General features: G+C 41.9%; 1 protein-coding gene across 3 annotated transcripts in view; it reads left to right on the top strand.

Annotated features, from left to right (window-relative positions):
* The window catches only part of LOC139536853 (LHFPL tetraspan subfamily member 6 protein), a 65,986-nt gene that overhangs the window by 34,535 nt on the left and 14,322 nt on the right, over positions 1 to 17,129 (top strand). The gene's annotated exons all lie outside the window — the stretch shown is intronic.

Raw genomic sequence — 17,129 nt, 5'->3', positions numbered from 1 at the left:
TTGTGCTTCTAGTTCCGACAATGCAGTAATAACCAACGAGTAATCTAACATAACAATTCCACAACTACTACCTTATACACACAAGTGTAAAGGGATAAAGAATATGTACATAAAGATATATGAATGAGTGATGGTACAGAACGGCATAGGCAAGATGCAGTAGATGGTATCGAGTACAGTATATACATATGAGATGAGTAATGTAGGGTATATAAACATAAAGTGGCATAGTTTAAAGTGGCTAGTGATACATGTATTACATAAAGATGGCAAGATGTAGTAGATGATATAGTACAGTATATACATATACCTATAGGCCCAATGCAGCCATTTTTATATTGATCTAAAATAATTTCTGGGTAGTACCTTACTGTAGGGGAGAGTGGGGTAAGTTGAGCCACCCTTGTTTGTAGGAACCCATACACAAAATGAATCATTTGACCAAATATTTAGGAAGTGTCCATCATTTCATGGAGTTTGTGAAAGAAGAAACCACATGGGCAAAGTGGTAAGCAGGTTAGGTCCAAAAAAACATATTTTTACAAAGTCAAATTAATTTGTGTTAAAGGTTTCATGATGCTTGTATCTAAACCAAAGTAGATAATTGTAAGACTGTTCTATACATCAGTTAGGGTCTCTATAAGATTCAATATGAGGTCCTAAACCTAGCATGAGAGTGTATCCTTGTAGCTGTGTTGGCTAATATAGTCAAAATGTTTGCCTTTGGGTGAGTTGAGCCGATGGTTGAGAAAGTGGCAAGTTGAGAAAATGTAATTGTTTTCTTCCCAGGCGTAATGCATGGCATTACCGATGAGATATGATGCAACAACAGGGCCTGGCCTATGTTAAAAGTGTTTTTACAAAGTGTTTGTTAGGTGTTAAGCCTGTGTCAAAATATGTGTGTGATTTAAAAGTGATTAAAATTATTGAAAGGGATTTGTAATTCATTACAGAAATGTGTAGGTGGCTTAACTTACCCTGTCCCACGGCTCAATTTAGGCCTACCCCATACCCGAGACAACTTTGTAGTGTTTACATAAATTCTGATTTATCTCCAGGGATACACAACATCCTGAAATATATGTAGATATCCTTGTTAGAAAGAATACTACATTTCTCTTGACAGATTGATGCTGATTGTAAAAAAAATGGCTCAATTTACCCCACCCTGCCCTACTGCTTGTTGTCTAAACTTTAAGTTCCGGCCTCCACCCAAAGTGTTTAAGGAAATGTGATTTCTAGTTCACTTGACTGCCAAGGAGCTACAGTATGCAACATACCAGGAGAACCTCTGCTTCAAGCCCAAACTTGGAATGAACTAAACATCCCTATCAGACACAATGTTTGTAATTGTATTATCTGCAAGTGCAGTAACTCAGTTCTGCAATGTGCTGGAATGTCCAAAGCCTTTGATACATCTAGGATCACAAGAATGCTGTATATACAATATGTTCCAAATCAAAAATGTACAGTATATCCACTGTGAACCAGTATAGACATTGTTTACTTGATGGATATCCTGTATCGTAGCAACACTATCTAATGTTGTAAATATGTCGAACCATCCTCCACGGTATGATATGAGCTAGTCTTTCTCTCACAATCATCTAGGATTGCTATTCCCATAAAGCTCTCCTTCGTCAAGCATTTCACAGCTTTGAAATTAAGTAATGAACATGCTTGAACACACACGTGCGCTCTCACCTTCACCCACACATACTGTTGTCTCAATCAGAGCTCAGTGGAGTGATTGAGAAGACTCTCAGTGCCTCTCTCTGACTGGCCTTATTGGGGCCTGCTGACAACCGTGAAGTCTTTCCCCCATTGCGGAGAGAGGCACCGCAATGGGGGAGAGAGGCACCGCAACGGGGGAGAGAGGCACCGCAAATGCGGAGAAAGGTACTACAATGGGGGAGACTAGACGTAACACAGTAAATGTAAATGCGGGACATTAGTATACTATTTAACTTTTGTAATGGTTACATAAGGCAGATGTTTACTTAAGGCAAAAATGAAAGGAGGGCGGTTGGTTGGTGGGTATATAACGCAAACGTCTAGCAAACCAAAGGTTGCGAGTTAGAATCTCATCACGGACAACTTTAGCATTTTAGCTCATTTGCAACTACTTACTACTTTTTAGCTACTTTGCAACTATTTAGCATGTTAGCTAACCCTTCCAGCATATCAGAATGAGTTTTTCCCCACAAAAGGGCTTTATTACAGACCGAAATACTCAGTTTCATCACCTGTCCGGGTGGCTGGTCTCAGATGGTCCCGCAGGGGAAGTCCTGGGTTGGCATGGTTACACGTGGTCTGCGGTTGTGAGGCCAGTTGGACGTACTGCCAAATTCTCTTAAACAATGTTGGAGGTGGCTAATGGAAGAGAAATTAGCATTTCAATATCTGGCAACAGCTCTGGTGGATATTCCTGCAGTCAGCATGCCAATTGCACGCTCCCTCAAAATTTGGCTTTGTGTTGTTTGACAAAACTGCATTTTTTTTAGAGTAGGCTTTTGTCCCCAGCAGAAGGTGCACCTGTGTAAACTTCATTCTGTTTAATCAGCTTTTTGATATGCCACACGTGTCAGGTGGATGGATTACCTTGGCAAAGGAGAAATGCTCACTAACAGGGATGTACAGTTAACACATTTTGTGCAAGACGTTTGATAGTAATAAGCATAAACAAAAAAATAATCAGCTCATGAAACATGGAACCAACACTTTACGTGTTGTATTTATATTTGTTCGTAAGAAATGGGTGACGGACATCCACAGATGAATACATACCATATGAAACGTAACATATCATACTAAACGTAGTGTTTCGGATTTGTGTACAGAATAACACGACCATAATACGACCACGAGACCACGTTGGGGAGAGAGGCACTGCAAAGGAGATGTCATTTCAGACCAGGGGGAAGAAACCCAATTACACTCTACGGTCATGGTTTGAAGATTGGAGATACTCTATCCAAATCACACTCCCTATGTGGCTTGGAAACTGTTCTGTTCTTCCAACATCAGACTGGAGTTGATACCAGTTGAAGCCGTCTCCCTCTTTTTCTTCCTCTTTCCCACGTAAAGAGCTGAGCTTTACAACACACCAACAACCTCTGACAAAAAAACAGGCAAAAGCAAGACGGCTCCCTACTTTCATCTAAGCAGCAGACTGACAATTTCAGAATACAACTTCAAAGACTCGCCGAAGGGTGTGAAAAAGAAACCAGAAAGAAAGAAGGAATGAATATGTATGAGTCATGGTGGTGAGACATCTAGAGGCACAATAATTAAGAATCCTCGCAGGGGGTGTCCTGATTTAAAACAGAACTGTGCGGGCTAAATGAGAGTACCTCAACGTTGTTTTGGCAGACGACAGGAGTTATGCCTACCAGACTGATTTGAAGGACATCCACTCACTATTAAACCAGCAACTACATGTTATTCAGTGTTTGGTATTTAGGTCGGGATACAATCCCATCGTGCCGTGTTGCGCGCTTGACATTGGATTGAATCCTGCCCTTAGTGTTAGTGTTGTGTTTACCGTACCCATAACCGAAGTGAGACGAGATAAAGAGAGAATGTTCTTGCTTTAGTTAAAAGGATGCCATCCCCATAAGATAGTGTAAGAAGTCTTATACAGTGCCGGATGTAAACACAGAGTTTTCTCCTGGCACCTATTCTGCCGGTGTGTTGTGGCCTATGGCACTTCAGAGGTTTGTAAAAAGACATCAACACATGCTGTGCTCTGTAGTGCTGCCGCTACTGCTCAGTTCAGTCAGTCAGTCTTGACCTAATTTTCCCACTCACACGTGTCTATTCCCGGCCTCTATAACCGTAGTCACAGACTCACTGTATACCGTCACACTACATTTCCTTCCAGCATCATTGCACCCCCTTGTCTCTCTCTCTCGCTCTCTCACTCACACACACCTCCTAATCTATGAACACCTCATTATCAGTACATACTGAAGCTATCTTCTCCCACTCATTCACAATCTCCTCCTCACTCCTTTCTCTGTCACGTTATTCTGATATTTTCCAATAGAAACAGTCAAACTCCTTCCCAGTTAGTTTTTTCACCAATATATCTCAATTTTAGATTGGAAGTTAAACTGTTTCCATACACTGGGATCGAATTAATATAACAGAAAATAAATAGCGCTATAAAATACACTGACTATACTGTAGATGTCTGCAATAGTGGGATTTGATCAGAGGAATCATGCCCTTCTCTGCTCCTTTCTCTTCCCAGCATTATGCAGATCTGCAGTAGAGAGCCGAGTGTTATAATCTCTGGTGTGTGGTGTTTTAGGTGTTGAAGTCGTGAGTCTCTGGGACTATCCCAAATAGAATCCTGTTCCCTATTATAGTGCACTACTTTTGATGAAAAGTGTTGCACTATAAAGGGAAAAGGGTGCCATTTTCAAACAAAATCGTATGTTATTTGTCACATGCTTCGTAAACAACAGGTGTAGACTAACAGTGAAATGCTTTCAGGTTCTTCCTAACAACTCAGAGAGAGAAAAATATAAATAATAGAAAAATAATAACACAAGAAATAAATGCACAACGATAACTTGGCTATATACATGGGGTACCAGTAACCGAGTCGATGTGCAGGGGTACGAGGTAATTTAGGTAATATGTAAATATAGGAAGGGATAAAGTGACTAGGCAACAGTATAAATATAAACAGTAGCAGCAGTATACAGTATGTGATGAGCCAAAAGTTGCCGTTCAGTAGCAGAGAGAACAGTCTATGACTTGTGTGGCTGGAGTCTGACAATTTTTTGGGGCCTTCCTCTGACACCGCTTGGTATAGAGGTCCTGGATGGCAGGGAGCTCGGCCCAGTACACACTACCCTCTGCAGCGTCTTGCGGTCGGATGCCAAGCAGTTGCCATACCAAGCAGTGATGCAGCCAGTCAAGATGCTCTCAGCTGTAGAACTTTTTGAGCATCTGATAGCCCATGCCAAATCTTTTCAGCCTACTGAGGGGGAAGAGGTGTTGGCGTGCCTTCTTCATGACTTTGTTGGTGTGTGTGTGGACCATGATAATTCCTTAGTGATGTGGACAACGCGGAATTTCAGGCTCTCGCATTTTTCTATTCATTCTATAAAACAATGCAAATGCTAATGCCGGTAAATAAGTATTACCTTGTGTTATGTCCTGAAGCTGCCCAGGCTGGCCTTATCATGACCATTGCATTGGCCTGTATTTGGCCTGCATAGCTCTGCCCTCCCTGCCTAAAGGTGGCTTTCCACACCAGACTAGAACTCATCAAAGCCAACTGCAGGGCCAGGAGGGGTGAAATGGCTGGAGACCTTCCAACTACCACAGACCAAACTGTACTTCACCCACTGTTGGTCTGCCTACATCACCACCAGCATCTTCAGAGGGACCTATGACTTCAGAGGGACAGTTGTCTCCTTTTGAAATACATTGCTATTGCTACAGCTGAGCCCACTAGCTACATACATAATCAACAACACTGTCTCCAAGTGAGTGGCAGGGGTGGCGTGATTGGCTGCCGGTGGGGGATGCTGATTTTGTCTCCACAGATGTTTTTTTTACATAGCAGGTTAGGATAATTAACGTGGCAGGTTAGGTGAATTAACCTCTCTAGGGTACGTGAGACGGTAGCGTCCCACCTCTTCAACAGCCAGTGAAACTGCAGGGCGCCAAATTCAAAACAACAGAAATCCCATAATTAAAATTCCTCAAACATACATGTATGTTACACCATTTTAAAGATACACTTGTTGTAAATTCAGCAACAGTGTCCGATTTCAAAAAGGCTTTACGACGAAAGCAAACCAAACGATTATGTTAGGTGAGTGCCTATTCACAGAATAACACAGCCAATTTTCCAGCCAAAGAGAGGATTCACAAAAAGCAGAAATATAGATAAAATGAATCACTAACCTTTGATGATCTTCATCAGATGACACACATAGGACTTCATGTTACACAATACATGTATGTTTTGTTCGGTAAAGTTCATATTTATATCCAAAAATCGGAGTTTACATTGGCGCCTTACGTTCAGAAGTCACAAAACATCCTTTGATTTTGCAGAGAGCCACATCAATTTACAGGAATAATCATAATAAACATTGCTAAAAGATACAACTGTTATGCATGGAATTTTAGATGCACTTCTCCTTAATGCAACCGCTGTGTCAGATTTCAAAAAAGCTTTACGAAAGCCCAATCAAGACACAAATATAGCCGCCATAGTATGCACTTACCTTTGATCTTCATCAGAATGCACTATCAGGAATCCCAGTTCCACAATAAATGTTTGTTTTGTTCGATAATGTCCATTTATGTCCAAATTCCTCCTTGTTGTTCTAGCGTTCAGTACACTTTCCAAACTCAAGACGCGCGGGCAGGTTCAGCGGAAAGTACGGACGAAAAGTAAAAAAAGTTATATTACAGTCCGTAAAAACATGACAAACGAAGTATTGAATCAATCTTTAGGATGTTTTTAACATAATTCTTCAATAATGTTCCAACCGGACTATTCCTGTGTCTTCAGAAGTGCAATGGAACAGAGCTCGCTCTCACGTGAACGCGCATGGTCAGGGCATGTTCAGCTCATGATAGACCTTACTCATTCATCTCTCCTTCGGCCCCACTTCACAGTAGAGGCATCAGACAAGGTTCTAACGACTGTTGACATCTAGTGGAAGCCTTAGGAAGTTACCAATATTACCAATATCCCACTGTATCTTCAATAGGAGCTGAGTTGAAAATCGACCAACCTCAGATTTCCCACTTCCTGGTTGGATTTTTTCTCAGGTTTTTGCCTGTCTGATGGGTTCTGTTATACTCACAGACATCATTCAAACAGTTTTAGAAACTTCAGAGTGTTTTCTATCCAAATCTACTACTTATATGCATATTCTATTTTCAATGGCTGAGTAGCAGGCAGGTTAATTTGGGCACGCTTTTCATCCAAAATTCCAAATGCTGCCCCCTACCCTAGTGAAGTTAAATGTATTTGGCTAAGATGTATGTAAATTTCCGACTTCAACTGTAAATAGAAGGGCAACTTTTACATAGTTTGCACAGAACCTTACACGAAGGGCTTCCAGGGGACGACATGGGGACTACGTGGAACCTTTTTGACACCAGTCACGGAAAAGGTGCTCCGGGTGGAGTGGGGGGTTCATTGAAGAGGTCAGCCGACCTCTTGGTCCGCCACGGGAGAGACATAACGGATGCAAAGTCTTTCTACCAGGAGTTGAGGGACTCTGGCATTCAAATACAGTTGCATTATGTCAGCGAGGAAGAGGTGGAAAGAAAGGCACAGAGGAGGTATCTCTGGTTACCATAAAAGGAACCATGCGAATGCACTAGGTTGTAAGTCATCACTCCTGGCATCCTAAAATATAGAGACATAAGTTGTTTCTGCCAAGCAGCGGAAGGCATGTGGGATTGCCCATGTTACGGATTCCAAGAAGTCACACTCCCGACAATGCCGGCTAATGGCCGTGATCTCTCACCTCCACAACAACCAGATGTCATCGACCTGGATACCTCAGCTCCACTTCGTCCAGATGTCATCGAGTCTCAGTGGACAGTGGTGTATCGTGAACTATGATGAACAACCATACCCTTGCATTGTATTGGAGGTTAAAGAACATAATGTCAAAGTAAAGTGCATGGACAGGAATGGTGTCAACAAGTTCTACTGGCCAATCCCAAGAGATTATATAAACTGGTATGGGGATGACCAGATTGTTTGTCTGATGCCAGAGCCACTGCAAGTGAACAAAAGATCAGTTCAAATTTGTCACAGTATCTGGAAGTACTTGGAGGAGCACCTGACTGTGTGAAAGTGGAAATGTGAACTGGCTACTAGTGAAGAAGCCGTCAGTAGCTAGAAAGCAATGGAGATTGGCTCAGAGATGATAAGAGATGGACGTGATACAATAACATGGCAAAGACAAACATGTCTGAAGTAAAAGTGAAGAACAATACAGGACAAATTCCATGAACATGTTTTACCGCGTACAAAATGTTTATATCAGTGTGGTCAGGAAACCAGTTTTAGTTTATGTTCCATGTTTGTGTTTCTAATGTTCTAGTGGACATGTTTTCTATGTTTGTATGACAATGTCGTGTTATGAAAGACACATTTTAGTCAATAGGCTTCATCATTTGGCCTTAATCTTTGAACAATAACCCTCATTTTATTGTTCATATTAAATCAACTCATCTTATGAAATCTGAAATGATTTGTAATTAAAATTATTACTAATAAATTGATAACATTTGTTTGAAATAATCTTATGTTTGTCATTGGTGTTACCTTGCGTCACTGGTATTACTGAATGGCGTATTGGTGTTCTGGCATCAGAGTTGCCCAATTTTAATTGAATATGGTTTTTGTATCTACCTAACTGTTGCTACATTCATTAGTAAACATTTTAAGGATATGATCATTCAATTTTGATGACTCAACATCAATTATTTCTAATGTTACCAACAACAAAAATCAATGGTATAAATGAAAAAATGTCAGACAATATAACTTTATACATGCATGTTGACAATGCTTATGCAGTTCTACTACGATATATTATTTAAAAAATGCTGTGTTAGACCGGATTACCTACACATACTGACCAGCTCCAATAGACAGAAGCATGCTACATGGCAGACCAATCCGAACTCATCTCTCGGCATGTCCAGCCCACTTATTATCTCAGCCAATCATGGCTAGTGGGAAGGTTGCCGCCTTTTTCTGTGGCTAAACCAACTAGGCTCGTAATTTAACAATTTTATTAGTATTTACAGATGGCACACAAGTTTGTTATTAAGGCACATGAAAGTTCATATGTTCCAGAAGGCATTTCTGCCCAAAAATGCATTTTGATGAAAAAAGTTTGTTCAAATGGTCTCCTGTAAAGTAGTGACACGCGACATACGCCTGGTTTCCTGAAACGAGTCACATATGCAAAAGTATGTGGACATCTCTTCAAACTAGTGGATTCTGCTATTTCAGCCACACCCGTTGCTGACAGGTGTATACAATCGAGCACACAGCCATACAATCTCCATAGACAAACATTGGCAGTAGAATGGCTTTACTGAAGAGCTCAGTCACTTTCAACATGGCACCGTCATAGGATGCCACCTTTCCAACAAGTCAGTTTGTCAAATTTCTGCCATGCTAGAGCTGGTCCGGTCAACTGTAAGTGCTGTTATTGTGAAGCAGTAACATCTAGGAGCAACAACAGCTCAGCCGCGAAGTGGTAGGCCACACAAGCTCACAGAACGGGACCGCTGAAGCGCAGAGCGCTTAAAAATCCTTTCTCCTCGGTTGCAACACTCGATATCGAGTACCAAACTGCTTCCTGAAGCAACGTCAGCACAAGAACTGTTCGTCGGGAGCTTCATGAAGTGGGTTTCCATGGCCGAGCAGCCGCACACAAGCCTAAGATCACCATGCGTAATGCCAAGCATTGGCTGGAGTGGTGTAAAGCTCGCTGCCATTAGGCTTTGGAGCAGTGGAAACTCGTTTTCTGGAGTGATGAATCACACTTCACGATCTGGCAGTCCAACGGACAAATCTGGGTTTGGCCAGGAGAATGCTATCTACCCGAATGCATAGTGCCAACTGTAAAGTTTGGTGGAGGAGGAATAATGGCCTGTGGCTGTTTTTCATGGTTGGGGCTAGGTCCCTTAGTTCCAGTGAAGGGAAATCTTAACGCCACTGCATACGATGAAATCCTAAGCGATTCTGTGCTTCCAACTTTATGGCAACAGTTTGGGGAAGGCCCTTTCCTGTTTCAGCATGACAGTGCCCCCATGCACAAATCCAGGTCCACACAGAAATGGTGTCGAGATCGGTGTGGAAGAACTTGACTGGCCTCCACAGAACCCTGACCTCAACCCCATCGAACGCCTTTAGGATGAATTGGAACACCGACTGCAAGCCAGGCTTAATCGTCCAACGTCAGTGCCCGACCTCACTAATGCTCTTGTGGCTGAAAGGAAGCAAGTCCCTGTAACAATGTTCCAACATCTAGTGGAAAGCCTTCCCAGAAGAGTGGAGGCTGTTATAGCAGCAAAGGGGGGACCAACTCCATATTAATGCCCATGATTTTGGAATGAGATGTTCGACAAGCAGGTGTCCACATACTTTTGGTCATGTAGTGTATGTCTATTTGCTTCATTGAGTCCTGTAATCAGTGAGACTTTTCTTACAACTGCAGGCTTCCCCCACTCTTCACCAATGTGTTTCTAGTTGTGGTGCTTTTGGCTGCACTAGCTATATTGTGTTAAGTTAGAGCTTGAGTGAGTCCAGATGTTTCAGATGGTTTTTTTAAGAGAAAGAGAGCACTGTCCCCCATACAGAGAAGGCCAAGCTACTTTCTAGGTGTGGTGCCCTTTGGCTGCACCACCTCGTGTGTTGGAGCTCAAGTATGTCCAGATGTGGTGTTTCTATAGGTACTAGTGGTGAATTAAAACATGGTCCCCTATCATATTCCTGTACCAGAGATCCTGGCTGTAAGGATCCTTCATGTCTAGTATGGGTAACTCTGCTACTCAGTGCTCACTGGAGACGTACTGTAAACTGAGTTTACAAAACATTAAGAACACCTTCCTAATATTGATTTGCACCCATTTTTTGCCCTCAGAACGTCGAGGCATGGACTCTACACGGTGTCGAAATCGTTCCACAGGGATGTTGGCCCATCTCAATTGTGTCAAGGCTTAAAAATCCTTCTTTAACCTGTCTCTTCCTCTTCATTTACACTGACTGAAGTGGATTTAACAAGTGACATCAATAAGGGATCATTGCTTTCATCATAGCTTTCACCTGGATTCACCTGGTCAGTCTATGAAAGAACAGGTGTTCGTAATGTTTTGTACACTCAGTGTATACAGACTTCACAGAGAGACATACACAGAAAGACATACAAAGATGTCAGAAAGACTGTGTTCTGTTCACGGAGGCCGTCAACATCGGTCTGGGGAATCTCTTTAAGGCTCAAGTCTACTTTACAGCTGAGTTCTATTTGTGTCATGTTCCGTTTCTGAGAGGAAAGCTTTATTTCTTCTGCGAAATCATTTTAATCACAGCATTTTTGTGGTGGGCTACTTTATGCTTCTCTCTCGCACACTCACCTCATTATGCAGGCATAGCTACAGTACTGTCTATATTTACCGAAATATACACAGAAGGTGCTTACACTCAATTTCAGGGGGAGGCAGTTGGTGGATTATGTAAAATCCTGACTTGGTTTAAAACTGCAAAGCAGCAGTGAATTTATCACAATCTTTTCCCTCACGATCCTTACTCTACATGGCAGCAATGTGGGGATTTTTAAGATCGAAGCAGGGAAGATTGTGACACCCAAGTCGTGACTAACATAAATGCACTTTCACTACGTTTTATTATCAAGACTGTTCTTTAAAGGGATAGTGGTCTGTTTTTTTCCTTCAATCAAGCCCTTTTTTCTATTTACCCAGAGTAAGATGAACTTATGGATGTCATTTTTATGGCTCAGCATGCAGTTTAATAGAAGTTGAAGGTAGTTTCTGAAGCCATCGCTAATTATCATTATTGCAATGGCTGGAAGGCTCCAGGAACAGCTAGCCTGCTATCCCTTTAATAATTCCAGAATAGAGGTATTCTACCACTTAATTTCATGGTTTGAATTCACCGTGTTTTAAAGCAATTGATGGCCCTCTGTGAAATGCGATGCACTGCAAAGCCATATGTTGAGTTAGCTAAAGCCACTTGAGCATAGTGCAAAGTCTATGGATGAGAGGATCATCGTGGACCAAGTGGCTGGTTGGTAAGGGCCACGGCACGGGGGAAGAAACCGTTCAGGTGGTGGGAGGTTTTCGTTGTGATTGACCTGAACCGTTTGCCAAGGGGTAGTCTTTGGAAGAGGGTTTGGAAGGGCCGGTGATGATCTTTCCTGCACACGTCCTTGCCCTGGAGTTGTGCAGGACCTCGACGGAGGGCAGGCGGCAGTCAAGGACCCTCCCAGCAGACCAGATAATACGTTGCAGTGATCAAGGGGGTGAGGATGGACACACAGCATTCAAAGGAGGATTTTAGGACAAAACAACACCATGCATTCACCAAACACTGCACTGAGGGAAACATATTTGTTTTATAGTAATTGTCTGATTGGGATCTACAATTTTCTATCAATTAGAGAATTTCAAATGATTTCAATTTGGCATTGGAAGTTTTATTGAATACAGTCAATAATACAAGAGTCAAATCACATAGGGTGTCTCATCAGATATCAACAAGCTAGAGCCATCTGTGGAAAGAGCAAAAGTAGAACAAAGATATAAGGGCAAACCGATAATACGTGTATCATTCAACATAAGGTGACAACTAAAACAATGACATGAGCTCTGTCCCAATTCATCTCTGCTCAACTCCTCACTTCATCTCTACTCGCATCCTTCTCAAAACCCATCGGAGGAGGTCTGAGGCGAGGAACCCTGGGTCGTCTCCTCCAATGGGGTTTTAGGAGGCGCGATGGTCAGTCCTTGCATCCATAGCTCTTGTCTATGAATTTGAGAATGGTTACATTTCTCCAGCCTCATCCCTAGCTTTTTACCAAAACGGGTGAGAATGGCAATGTTTTTGTTTCAACTGCTGATTTCTGCTTTAAAAAACACATAAATGAGCATACAAGTATGTTTAAAACCTCTACAGGATCGGTGTACCCCCCGCGGGACGGTTGAGCTAACATAGGCTAATGTGATTAGCATGAGGTTGTAAGAAACAAAAAAAATGTCCTGATATGGGCAGAAAGCTTAAATTCTTGTTAATCTAACTGCACTGTCCAATTTACAGTAGCTATTACAGTGAAAGAATACCATGCTATTGTTTGAGGAGAGTGCACAATTATGAACTTGAAAATGTATGAATAAACCAATTAGGCACCTTTGGGCAGTCTTGATACAACATTTTGAACAGATATGCAATGGTTCATTGGATCAGTGTAAAACTTTGCACATACACTGCTGACATCTAGTGGCCAAAATCTAAATTTCACCTGGGCTGGAATAATACATTATGGCCTTTCTCTTGCATTTCAAAGATGATGGTACAAAAAAAAACAGTTTGGTTTTTCTTTGTATTATCTTTTACCAAATCTAATGTGTTATATTCTCTTACATTCCTTTCACATTTCCACAAACTTCAAAGTGTTTCCTTTCAAAAAGTATCAAGAATATGCATATCCTTGCTTCAGGTCCTGAGCTACAGGCAGTTAGATTTGGGTATGTAATTTATACATGACTGTTGGGAGTGCGGTGCCATACCTTTAGATCCCAGGTGAAGCAGAGCTGACACGAAGTTGTGGCAGATGTCTTGACCACCCTCCGACTGTTCTCTAGACAGAGGTAGTGATGGAAGGTGTCCCAGGCACTGTGTGGCCACATCACCTCCCTCAGAACCAGTCAAGATCTCCAGGTTCTTACAGTGGAGCATCAGCATAATCTATAGAGAGGGCAAAACAATACAGGAGATGGAAATAGATTTAGCATGGAATCGAAGTCCCAACTTGTACAATCCATTAACATTGGTAAAAAGATCAACAAAAGAAGGGTACGGGAGTTTGAGGAAGGTGGAGCGATACTTATGTGCCGAGTTGTGTAAGGCATGAGATGACTTGGTGACTCACTGGTCCAAACTTGAGATCCTCTGTCTCATTGGTGTAGTGGTCCAGGGCGATGAAGTAGAAGCCCGACTCCACCTGGTCAAACGTGTTCTCTACACACACTGACCTGTCTCCTGAGAACAGCTGGAGTGAAAGAGAGAGAGGAAAATAAGAGGTCGGGAAATGTCGCAGACAGAGTTCAATGAGAGTTCAAACGTTTTAACATCTTTAATGTTGCATTCAAGGCAACAGTCCATTTTAAGACAGCTGTGGCTGTATCAAAAGAGGCAACTATTGCTAATCATTTAGCCAAGTGATAACACACTGTGGGATTGAGCTGCAGGGTGATTACATGTTAATAGAGTGATCCCTCAGATCTGTACTTTAAAATGTATGTCAAACAAAAAAACTATGATTTCAAAGTGTAACAAACCATACAACTCTATGCACTGTTAACAACTTGCAATTATTGGTTTGTTTGACATACATTTTAAAGTGGGAAAAACCTGAGTCTCAGCATCACTGTTGCCGTGGAATTGCCCTGTTCCAATCCACGCCACTTGTCAGTCAACAAGGCTCAGTATTAAACAGCCTGCTGTAATTTCATGCCCAACCTACCTTGTGGAGAGCTTCATCCCTTACCTACATTCCACATATTGTTTAGCAATGACTATCCTATGCATTCAGTGTAGAACCATACTCTGCATAGAACCATCTTTCTAACCAATAGACAGCAGCTGGTCATCATCATCATCTATACATGACTAATGTCCTATATACAATGCCTTCATACACGGTCAAAGTAATTAGAGGAACTCTCAGTACCACTAATGATTAAATTATGAAGGTGATTGGTGAGTGGCGTGGTTACCTGCAGGAAGTCCCCAGAGTGCTGTGCATAGAGGAGGGCCAATGTAACCTACTTGGAACATAATGGACTGTATCTCCTATCTCAGTCAGCTAAGCAGAGAAAAACGTCACTACCACATATTAGTGACAGTGGACCTGGATGGAGAGATACAATAAATGAAGTCAAACCATTGTAACTGCACAAAAACTGACAGACTAAAAGTTATCAAATCTTTATTTGGTTTGGCACTTGACCTCTCTTGGCTCCCCCTCCTCAATCACTGACCTCTTCCCAAGTGAGGGTCTTCCCTGTCTGTTCTCACCCTTCGGCCACGCTGGTCTTCCAAGTCCTCCTCTACTAAATCCCTCCTCAACTTTTATTTATTTCACTAGGCAAGTCAGTTAAGAACACATTCTTATTTACAATGACGGCCTACCCTGGGCAACGTTGGGCCAATTATGCGCCGCCCTATGGGACTCCAAATCACAGCCAGATGTGATTCAGCCTGGATTTGAACTAGGGACTGTAGTGACTGATACCTCTTGGACTGAGATGCAGTGCCTTAGACCGCTGCGCCACTCGGGAGCCCTAGACTTAGCTACAATGCTTTTAGTTAAACCAGAGACGGTATGAAAACAAAACCACCTTGGCTTTGGATAAACCACAGGGTTAAACCTTAACTAGTTAGCTAACGTTAGTTAGCTTCCTAGCTAACTGACGTTTAACCTAGCTTGCCTCATCAATTGCTTTCTTTAAGAACAGAAGACCAAATAGCTATCTACTTAAATTTCAATATTGTAATCCTAGTTGGTTAACTAGATAGTTCATTGTTTAGCTAGTTTCTCTACTGAAAACAAGCAAACTTACCTCTTTGTCAGCCATCATTCACCTTTCACCATCCCCATTCATCTGTGATAAAAAAATCAGTCAAGCCGGATTGGTCCAAAACCTGACCAATTGCGTTTCAGTAGACTGCTACAGGCTATGTTAATTGGCTAGAATTTTCCCCTGATATAGAATTATAGTAAGCATTTGAGAGCAAAATGGATTTTGGAGAGCAAATTGGAAAATTGGTGTGAGAGGGAGAGGATACATTGTTTGGGGACGTGGTGTATTCGTGAGAGTTCAGCAATTTCTGAGTCTTGACAAAACACAAAAATCGCTCCTCTCAAATGAATTTACTACATGTAGCAATGCAGTTCTGCTCACTCAAAGTCCCACTCGCAAGCTCTGAAGTTTAATTAGCGTGCACCACGCTGGCCTGCGCTCGCTGGACCATCCTTTGCTTGCTCTACCACATTTCTTCTCTCTCAACTCAGGTATTTGCTCTGGCAATGATGTTACATCTTGCTCGCATGCGCCATCTCGCTTCCGTTGGATTTTTTTTTATCGTATTTGACTCCATACACTTGCGCTAGTCTTACTGTATTTGGAAAAAAGTACACTTGAGGTGCAGTATGCCCTTGCTCTTTAAGGAATGACTTTGCATTTTCTCTCTCGTTGTGGAGGGCGTGGACCTGGCCTGTTTATTGAGGAATCCAGAAACGTTAGATTTTCTTTTGAAGTGCATCAGGTTGAAATAAAATAAACTTTGACAACCCTAAGGTGTCGCCTCTCCCTTAATAGTATTTGTTTTAATGCAGCCATCTGCAGCAGCTTGTATACGTGAGCCAGGATTTCACCGGCGTCTGGTAATGAATAATGAGCAGAGAACGGTAGCAGGACACAAGACTCCCTAGCATGTTGAAAGGAGTCATATTAAAAAGTAACAGAAAACTAAACACGAAAGGGATTGGAGCCAGTATGACTGATACTACTTCAACTTTTTTTTTTTTACACTTTGTGTTTGAGTTAGCCCAGTGGTATTCAGCAAGGACCCCATTTTTTTCCGCCAGAATTTCTGGGGACCCCATTTTTTCCCGCAATATTTTCTCACAACCCCACCCCAAAACTAATGACACAATCTAAAAAATTGAGAATTTCACATTTTTACATCAACAGATAAACTTCATTACATTTTCAAGATGAAAAGAAAACAAATACATTTACTCTAACATTTTATTTTTCAAAATGATCTTTCACAAAAACTTTTGTATATTGTCCCATACAATAATCTGTACTCTTATTTTTTTGTTTCAAAAAAAGCCTCAGGTTGTCATAGAAATTTGATGGATGATGTTTGTCCATTGCCAAAGAAGGCAAAGGCTATAAAAGGGGTAGAAGAAGAGATGTTTTTCTGTTACCGCTTTGACCGGAGGCTCTACATTCACTCCAATATAGAAATGGGTAAAACGATCACTTCAACATCACAAAGACAATGAATTGTAGGTCAGTGGCACTAGAATTCCACACTTGACCTTTTCAGCAGAAAGACCTTTCTGTCGTGACGTGAGCAACCAGGTGTGGAGTTGAGGCCTCACCTATCTAATCTAAAGGGTGTGTGTTCTGCTCTGTGACTGGAACAAATTGTGTTTTTGCAGCTGACAATAGATCTCCCTCCCTCATCCACCCCCTCCCTCTCCCAATGGGGTGAGGTCACCAGGTTCTGAGACAATAGCAAGGTAGGAAGTGAGCTGTTTTGACTGTTCCAGGTCAGCATGAGGTTAAGGTTGGGTAACAGTGAA

This window comes from Salvelinus alpinus, chromosome 13, assembly GCF_045679555.1.
Source record: "Salvelinus alpinus chromosome 13, SLU_Salpinus.1, whole genome shotgun sequence".
Lineage (NCBI taxonomy): Eukaryota > Metazoa > Chordata > Actinopteri > Salmoniformes > Salmonidae > Salvelinus > Salvelinus alpinus.
The sequence above is the reverse complement of the archived record's forward strand: the minus strand, read 5'-3'. Positions and strand labels throughout refer to the sequence as shown.